The sequence below is a fragment of the Pinus tabuliformis genome, chromosome 1_1 (assembly GCF_031772625.1).
Source record: "Pinus tabuliformis cultivar Carrire ecotype Pingquan chromosome 1_1, CPIR1, whole genome shotgun sequence".
In the NCBI taxonomy this organism is placed as follows: Eukaryota; Viridiplantae; Streptophyta; class Pinopsida; order Pinales; family Pinaceae; genus Pinus; species Pinus tabuliformis.
In genome coordinates, this window is record NC_142297.1 from 696,224,061 (window position 1) to 696,233,137 (window position 9,077).

The following is a 9,077-nucleotide window of genomic DNA, read 5'->3' on the forward strand; positions in this document are numbered from 1 at the left end:
TCAACCTTGGTTATAAGCACCATAAAAAACCTAATACAAGGGAAACAGTGGGAGCAGGTATCCAAAAGCTGGAGAACAGCGAGCCTGGTCCAAGAAATTGAAGAAAGACTGAAAGGTATAGAATACAAGACCACCTCTCACGTTAAGCGAGAAGGAAATAAACCTGCGGATTTCTTGGCCAATTGGGGAAGCAAGGAATTAATAGGGAAAGTGGATGATAGTTGGACAAACCAAATGGAGATGACAAGATGGGAAAGTTTAAGACAACTCATAGAACACGATACCCATGAAACAATATAATTGCAATCAAAAAACCGTGGAGCTCCTGAGCGGGATGACAAGGCAGGAGCATTCGGCAACAAAGATAGGATAGAAGGACGGCGGCCACACTTCCCTGACCACAGTAATTAATGATAATTCAGAGCAGTAGGTACGGAAATCAAATCAAAACTCGAGAAACACCGCAGAGAGTATCATGCAAGTAATAAGGGAGAAAGGAAGTGGAGGACAAATGCATCATAAACAGAAAGGTGGCGATAAAACTATAAGGCGGAACAAGAGAAGGATGACAGACAGCAAGACGTTGAAGAAGGTGGCAAGGAAAGGAGAGACCTGGCAGAGGAATAAAAACCAACGACTTAAGCGAGTCAAGATGGCAGCGAGCTGGGATAAAGAAGTTCAGTCAGAGCGGGAAGATTACAGAGACAGACAATTCGATCGGAGCAGAATCAAAATTGAGGTCGAAAGCTCAGAAGACATGGAGATTAACCAGGATGAGGGTTTCCTGAGGGGGACTTTTGAAATAGGACAGAGCAGTAAAAATGTTAAACGAGGCAGAACAGGCGGAAGAGGGAGAGGACGCGGACGAAGAGGTAAGGGCCGACCTCGGCAAGAAAACAATGGAGAGGAGGGAAACCAGACACGGGAAAAACAAAAAAGGGGGAGGAAATCTATCCGTAGGATGGCTCATGAGGCAGAGCAGGCTTACAATCAAGAAACAAATGAAGACATTCGAAAAATCATAGATGTCATGGAAAACAAAGTCCTGGAAGAACCATCAGACCCTGAGATGGAAGAGTGGAAATCTCAGATGCCAGATCCAGGCAATACCAGAGGTAGACTAACCCTATACCGTCAAGCTCTCCACACTTACTGGGTCCTGAAGCACCTTTTGGCCAAGGCAATGGAACAGGTCGCTGTAGAAATGGTGGAGATGGCCCAGGAATCGCTGGCAGCAAGAAAGGAGATGGCTAATGTCGAAGTTATAATGCGTCAACAGAATGAGCAGATCAAGGAGATACATGGGATGCTGAAGGAACTGGTAAAAACCAAGGACAATAACGAAACCAAAAAGGGAAGCGCGGAGACTTGAGAGGCTAGTTAACTCTCTCTTTTTGATTTTTGTTGCTACAGATCTGTTTTGGGAATTTGATTGCATGTTACAACAATCAGTAGTGAAGATAGGTCTTTGAGTAGATCTTAGAAAAAACAGTCTCTGAAAACAATCTGATTATGAAGGTTTAATGTCTTGTAAGTTTTTTTCTGACGGTATGAAAAAAGAAAAACAGTACCGAATGCATGATGAAGAGGAACCAACAGATCCGGTTTCCCATATGGGCGGATTGAGGTTCCTTAGTATGTAATTTTCAGTTTTCTGTAGATAATAGAAATTCCTTAGCTTACAAAAAAAAATAACAATGATACTTAGTGTTGATCACTAAACATTTCTTGGTGCAAATCATGTTAACACTGACTTAATGTACTGTGAATGGCTAACATTTATAGATTTGGTTGGGATATGTACATCAAATATTATTAATTAAGGTGAGGCTTCCTAGAAATTATCAAGTGTGTGCTCTACCACAAAGCTAATAGCACATTTACATGCTTGTCATGCTATACCAAAAGTGGTAGAAGCCTCATCCCTCTCTTTCTCTTCTGACCTCAAAAGGATATAAATGCTCATTAATTAGGTCTTACTTCACTGTCCTCTCCTAGCTTAAGCTTTAAATGTGGTGCACCCTCTTTTGAGTGTCAAGCGACACCAAACCAAACAACAAAGTAGCATGAAATCTCTTAAAAAAGGATGTTCTATTGCCACAACTCCCAATAGGGAAATCCAATCTTGTAATTAGCTTTGACTCCAGCATCAAATCCATTTTTATTAAGGTAAAAACTACAGGAATGGCCAACTCTCATACTACAGTGTGCTACATGAGCAAGTTCTAGTATGAGTATGCTACAATACTACTGCTTCAATAAAGTATGTTGTGGCCTGCAAGAAAAACTAAGGGGATGTTTCTAGTTTAAGCTTGTCCTTATAAAGGTGCAATAATCCTTTCTCCTGGTCATAATAACATGTGGCACATGGATAAATGGCACATGACAACTTGACATCCTTACATTACTCTAGCTTATCATAGGTGATATCAATCGAACATTATTAATATAATTATTGAATTAATCTTGAAAAAAAACTGTGTTAGAAGGAAATACATTTATAGTAAATAGTCATTTTCATTGTCATCATATGTTGGTATAACAATTTTCATACAGGAGATAGCGATTGTGTGGTTCTAGAATGAAAATTCAACTGATGTGATCTCACACTGGAATGAGGATTTGTTACTCCACCTGAAGATCCACCAGCACGTATTGGTACAGGAGATGGGGAGACATAGTCCCAAGGAGACTGTGCAGACCCTGCCATGTTGGTTACTCATCATTAATAGTTTAACCATGAATGTTTTCATTTTAAATGGAATGATAAGTTCTCAAATGCTTTTGGATGCAAATATATCAACTCTTGTATTTATGTGATAATTAAAGAAAGGGTACTTGTCCCATTTATTATATCTTTACCTAAAGCATAGGGTATATCCCCTCCTATCCACAACGATACCAAATGTGTATGAAGGGATGCACGAACTAACATTGAAGATGGCATCGAAAAATGAGACCTATTATCTTGTATAGGTGTTGCAATGCAACGTGGTGTACCATCCCATTCTCATCTTCCATCATCCCAATCAGACCTACCTGGACAGATGCCACATTAAGCCTCATAGAAATAAAATGTTGTGTACTTGATAATGCAGACAAAGGCAAATAACATAATGCTGGGTGCGTGTTACATATATCTATCTATTACTTCAAATGGCAGACAAAGGTGAAAAAGAGCATATATGTATGCTATACATAATCTTTTTTATACTAAATTGTGTACCTGCTGCTCTTCTTGGTGAATATTCACTTTTGGTTAGCTCTGTACTATTCCTCATATACGATTGTCTCTCGTATTCATGTCTTTGGTATCCATCTCTATTGCTACCCCACTCTTTTCCCACATCTCTTATAGAATCCCTAGTATCATGATCATATCTCTCTCGTTTCCTGTCCTGCTCCTCTTGATCACCCCTACCAGATTCACCCATCCTTCTGCCACTTTGTCTATCTCTATCACTGTGCCATTTGTCTGTAACATATCTGCTAGATTCTTTTCTCCCTTCACGATTACATTTGTCTCTATCAGTATCCCAATCATCCCTTACATCTCTACTAGAGCTTCTTCTTCTTTCATAGTCATGTCCATCTTTGTCACTGTCCCAATTATCATTTTTTCTCTGTTAGACACTCTACATTGATCCCCTCCTTTGTAGGAACTCCCATTGTCTAAGCTTGAAGCCTTAAAAAAAATAAGGGATAAATGACAAAATTATATTACCAAACACTCAAAAAATGAGGCCAATAAAAATAATGGGCAAAAAAACACTACAATTTAATAGTTATTTCTCAACTTAGAAAATGCAAAATTTTGTATGGAGCATAACTATTGACTTCATAGTGTAAGTGAAATAAAAAATTATTTCAAACATGCCATAAATTTTGACTAAACTATTGCCATAATGTTCACCCTAATCAAGACAAGATACTGAAAAAAATAAAAACACAAGAAGTTCAAGCATCTTGAGAGTTATTTACTCCCTTAATTAGGATTTTTAGGTTAACAAGTAATGACTTGTTGGACTTATTTTGGTTGTCAGTAGTCTCTTGAAGTATTATTTCTTTAGAAACTCCATTTAGCTAGTTCGCTGATATTTTTTTTGGCGAAGGAAACCTCACAGGGAAACCTAAGGGATGATTCCCCACATTCATGGATGCCATCCATACTAAACCTTTCAGCTAATATTAGTGCATCTAATCCAGGGAGTTTTGAACCAGGCACCTGTAGGCATGAAATTAGCCAAATTAGTGGCAGCATTGATTGAGACAAGTGGTTAATCTAATCCTTTGGGCTAGCATGATGCTTATTATCAAGCTTGTGTGCTCAAATTCCAATTTGACAATCAATGTTCTCCAGAAAGAAATAAGATATTCTCTGGTGGATAAGGTTTGACCCATTTTTCCTTTATTTTTTCTAAACTATTTTTTTTGATGTCATTATTACCCCTTTAGAAGATTATTTGTGACAGTCAAGTTTTGTATCCCCCTTGTTGTCTCTCTTCAAAATTGACCATTCTCAATATTAAAAGATTTAAGAAATCTTTTGACCATGCTTTTATTCCTACTCCACTATTATCTCTCTCTTAAACTCTATTTCACATGCTTAAATTCAAGCTGTATATTGATAATGTTGACTACGAATTAAATGCTTGCTAGAAATTGGAGGATATGCTTGTTGAACTATGTGCATGGAATTCAGATCAGAGATCACCAAGTTGCTTCTAGTTGAAAGCTTTCTTGGAAGCTTGTCCTATAGGTGAATTCTATTCATGAAAAATTGTTTGAAGTTGAAGTCTATTGGACCTCTAACTTTCAGTTATAGTTGAGGTATCTCATTGTATATTTATGAATAGCTTAATTTTGGGTCAGCAAATGCTTCTAGAGACCATTGTTTTCCTGTATAGCATATTTTTAGAGGAAACCATGGCATTTCTGACTCTTAATTTATAATATCTAGTACCACCATTGAGATTTCTTGGTCTCTTTTTTTTTTGGTAATTAAGATCCATGACAGATTTGATCTAGTGACCTATTGCAAGGAATACCTTAAAAATGCACCCATTCACCATCAATGCAAAGTCATGTGGGCCAGTTCTTAGTATCTCCTACTCTCTCAAACTTCAAATGTAAATTTTGTACATACCATGTTCTCAGTTTACAAATTTTGTTAATGAAATGTTATCTTCAACTAAATTAATAAATGCAAATAGAAGCACACATTTCTATCCCAGTACTTTGAATTCCCATGTTTATGATACATTGCAATTTTTATTTTATCCAACGTAATCAGACATAATAGAGCTATCGGTTTTTACTAAGAGTGCCTCATGCTCCACTTTTGTAGTTGTATTGTTTTACTAGTTATCTTTAAGAAGTAGTGACACTTCAACAATAAAATTGGTTGGTAAGAATTATAATGGGTGCAACAAAGTATTTCCAACACAAGATTGCAACAACAAACTAAAAATAATAAGACAAGACTTTGTGAATTGCAATGTTAAGTGGGAATATATATTCATAGTAATCTTTAATTGTCAACATACTATTCTAGGGGAAAAGGCATCCAATTCCCAGACCAACAAACTATGTGCGCTCCTTGTTTTCCTTTTAATTAATTGAGAAAGATTAGTACATTCAATTTCCATTTAGAATCTCTGAAAGGATTCTATAAATATTCAAAGAAAACTTAATGAACTACTCATTCATTTTTCTCTAATGCGGAAAAAATCAAACATGCTTACCTATTTTTGAGCTAGAGAGTTCTGTAATTCATCAGGTCCTAAAGCATTGCTTATTGTCATGATTGATTTATTTTAATGATCAGGCAGTGTGCCTATATTTTATCAGAAAACATATTTTTCAGAATATGTTCCATTTTTCTAATTCAAAGCTAAATTTCCTTCAATTTTATGACATTCAAACAAACCATAATCATTTTCCTTTAACAAGTCATTGTTGTAATATGCTATTAAACAGGAAAATACATGCAAGAAACAACACCACTATGTCCTAGGCATAACAAGTCTTTATCCTCTTGGTTGGAAATATTACTTCATGAAAACAACATATTTGACAAAGATAAATTTTCTAAAACTAACCAACACTAGTGTATCTAACAAAATTGACATTTCTATTGGCATGCCCTCAAAATGTATGGAAGTATCAAACAAGTGTAGTGCATTTCCCTATACACACTCCTATTTCCTCATGTGTCTTTGTAGGAATCACTCAAGTTTGATACTCTTGGGACTTGCAGGAACTGCTACAGAGTTCTAGCTCTAAATGCACTCAAATTTCAAATAAGTGAATGTATTGTATCTTGGTTCCAAATGATAGACATAGTGAAGGAAGCATCAATTGATCTTAAGCTCAATTATATATCTATATGAAATAGCATTAAGGAAACTATTTCTTTAAAGCATTAGGTCCAACTCAGCATGGACAAAGAAATAAGGTTTGACTTAAAATCAGGCAAGACTTGAGAATTAATTCAGGAAAGTTGGGCAAAAGAAAATAACTTGGAATTTTTTTTTATTTTTTAGTTGTCAAGTTTTACCTGACTCCTGCCCAATCCCAAATTAGATCCTGAGATAACTCTCGAGTTCTTCTCGATTCTGAGTTAAACCCTGAGTTATGACCAAGTTAAGATTCAAATTCATATGATTTTCTCAGATTTGGATGCCAGCTGAGTCAAACTAGCCAAAGTTAACCCAGTTGAGTTTGGTAAATATGGATACAAGTATCTTTACCAGTTAAGGTAGCAATGGACCATATGTGATATGAAAAATAAATAAAATGTGATGAATCATCACATTGTATGTTGGTTACAAACATAGTAATAGTTAATTCCATGCATGCAGACATTAACTATAAGAGAGAATATGAATAGCTAGTTTATGCTCAATAGCTAGCCGACAAAGACCAATGGAGAGAACAAAGACTGATAGTAAACAAAATTAATTCAGATAATGAGGAGCAAATCAAAGATTGAATAAACACCAAAATCAAGTTGAATCATGTTTTTTATTTGTTGATGATAAAAAAGATTGAGGATTTTATACTGAAAGACCAAACTTGATAGCCAAATACGCAGAAGGGTCGAATTTCAAGAAGGAAAATTGAACCAGAACACTAATAAGCCATAAGGTAATTACTGTAAGGTGATTAATAGTAATCAAATTTTTAGGTCACGATGAATCCATACACCAAATTGGCATATGAGAACCCTTGTTTGTGAAATAAGGTACCCATGTGCCCAGTAATTTGACTGCTAAAATCTATGGAGGTGTACATAATCTATCTATTTGGATTTGAACCTGTAACATCTCTACTCTTCTTGGCCGAGAATAACATGCACATATTTATCTATACATATAGATGTCTATCATAGAGTACAAGTCTAAAAGATACATGGAATCTTGGAGAGTTCATACCAGGTCTTAGGGTTTGTTCTTCTTTATATTTTTAATTGTTAATCACAAAGTTTATGGAAAATTGTTCATATTTTAAGCTTGTAGTACAATGTTCTCTACTAAGGATAATATCCCAAATTCCTAACCATTATTCACTCTTCAGGCCATAAGACTGGTTTTAGGGCAAGGTACCTTGCAGATAATGCATCACCTCTTAGGAATCCCAAGTTGTATGAATGTTTGGTGGACATATAAATGAAAATTAGGGGACTGGTGGTTTTCCATATATACATCCTTAAAATCATTTGCTCCACCTTATCTTATTATATTATCTCTATTCTCAGTTATCTTTCTGATTTCCATGTCCACAGTAACTATAAGTCTTATTACTATAGTGGCATGTCTTATTAATAGCTGTCTTACTCATAACGCATCCTTTAAAAATAGCAACTAAAATTATTTCCACTAAATCTGTAACTTCACATTTATTAGGCATTTACATTACTAGTATGAGAATGCAACTCGAATTACTAATATGAAAAAGGAACTCCCATCAGTAATATACAAAATAGGGAAAAAAACCTAAACAACTTAACAATGGCAACCAAAATAACACAAATACAAAATCCATGTAGAACATAAAATGTTTTCCTCCAGTTTTAGTATAGACAATGGTAACCAAAATAACATATATACAAAAGCCATGTAAAACATGAAATTTTGTTCTCCAGATGTAGAACATAAAATTCAAAATGATGGGAGCATGAATAAGGATCCCCAAGACAGTCATAAATCACCAAGAATAGGTCAATATATTTCCTGAGAAGTATTAAAGACATGCATGCAACATTGGGGTAAACACAAGACTATGGAAAAATCATCCAATCTACAAATATCCAAGGGAGGGAGGGAATTCAAGCCTTAACGCACGTTAATGTATTAATCATTAAGCATTCCTTCCATAGATTACCCAACCAACAATGGTATCATCCACAACAATATCTTAAATTTGAACCCAATTTCACTATAATCTCCAATAAAATAGTCCCATCATAGAAATTTCTATTTCTATCACTTTTCTTCTTCAATTTCCCCTTCAAAGGTACAATCTGTGTCTCAGAAACTGATAAAATTTCACCTTGTCGAAGCTCAAACTCAATAAATTGAATACCCAACAAAAAAACCATGGAAAATTTCAATACAGAAGCTCACATGAATCTACGTGCATGGTGCATTGGACAAGGCATCAATTGAAGAGGTGATTGTTTCACCATGGATAAGAAGAGCTCAACTTTTTCTAGGGATTTGCCTTGAACTAGCCCCATGTTGGTGCAAGATGCATGTTCCCGATGCTTCCCTACTTCATACAATCTGCGATGAAATACTTCCTCATCCACCCCCCCCATTTTTACCTCAAATCCTTCCCGCTGAGTTTCAAAGTAAGATGTACAAGAAATTTATATAATCTAATAGAATGAAAGGAAGAGGGTACGTATAATTATAGAGTCCGTGTTTTTCCCTCCCTCAGGGGCGTTCGGGTCTGAGATGAGCCGTAATGATCTTGTCGGCTAAGATAAATAAATTTTCCTATAGAAATGTTTTTGTTATTGTGTAAGCTCCAATTTTTTCATTGGTAATTACAACAAGATTTGATTGATTTAG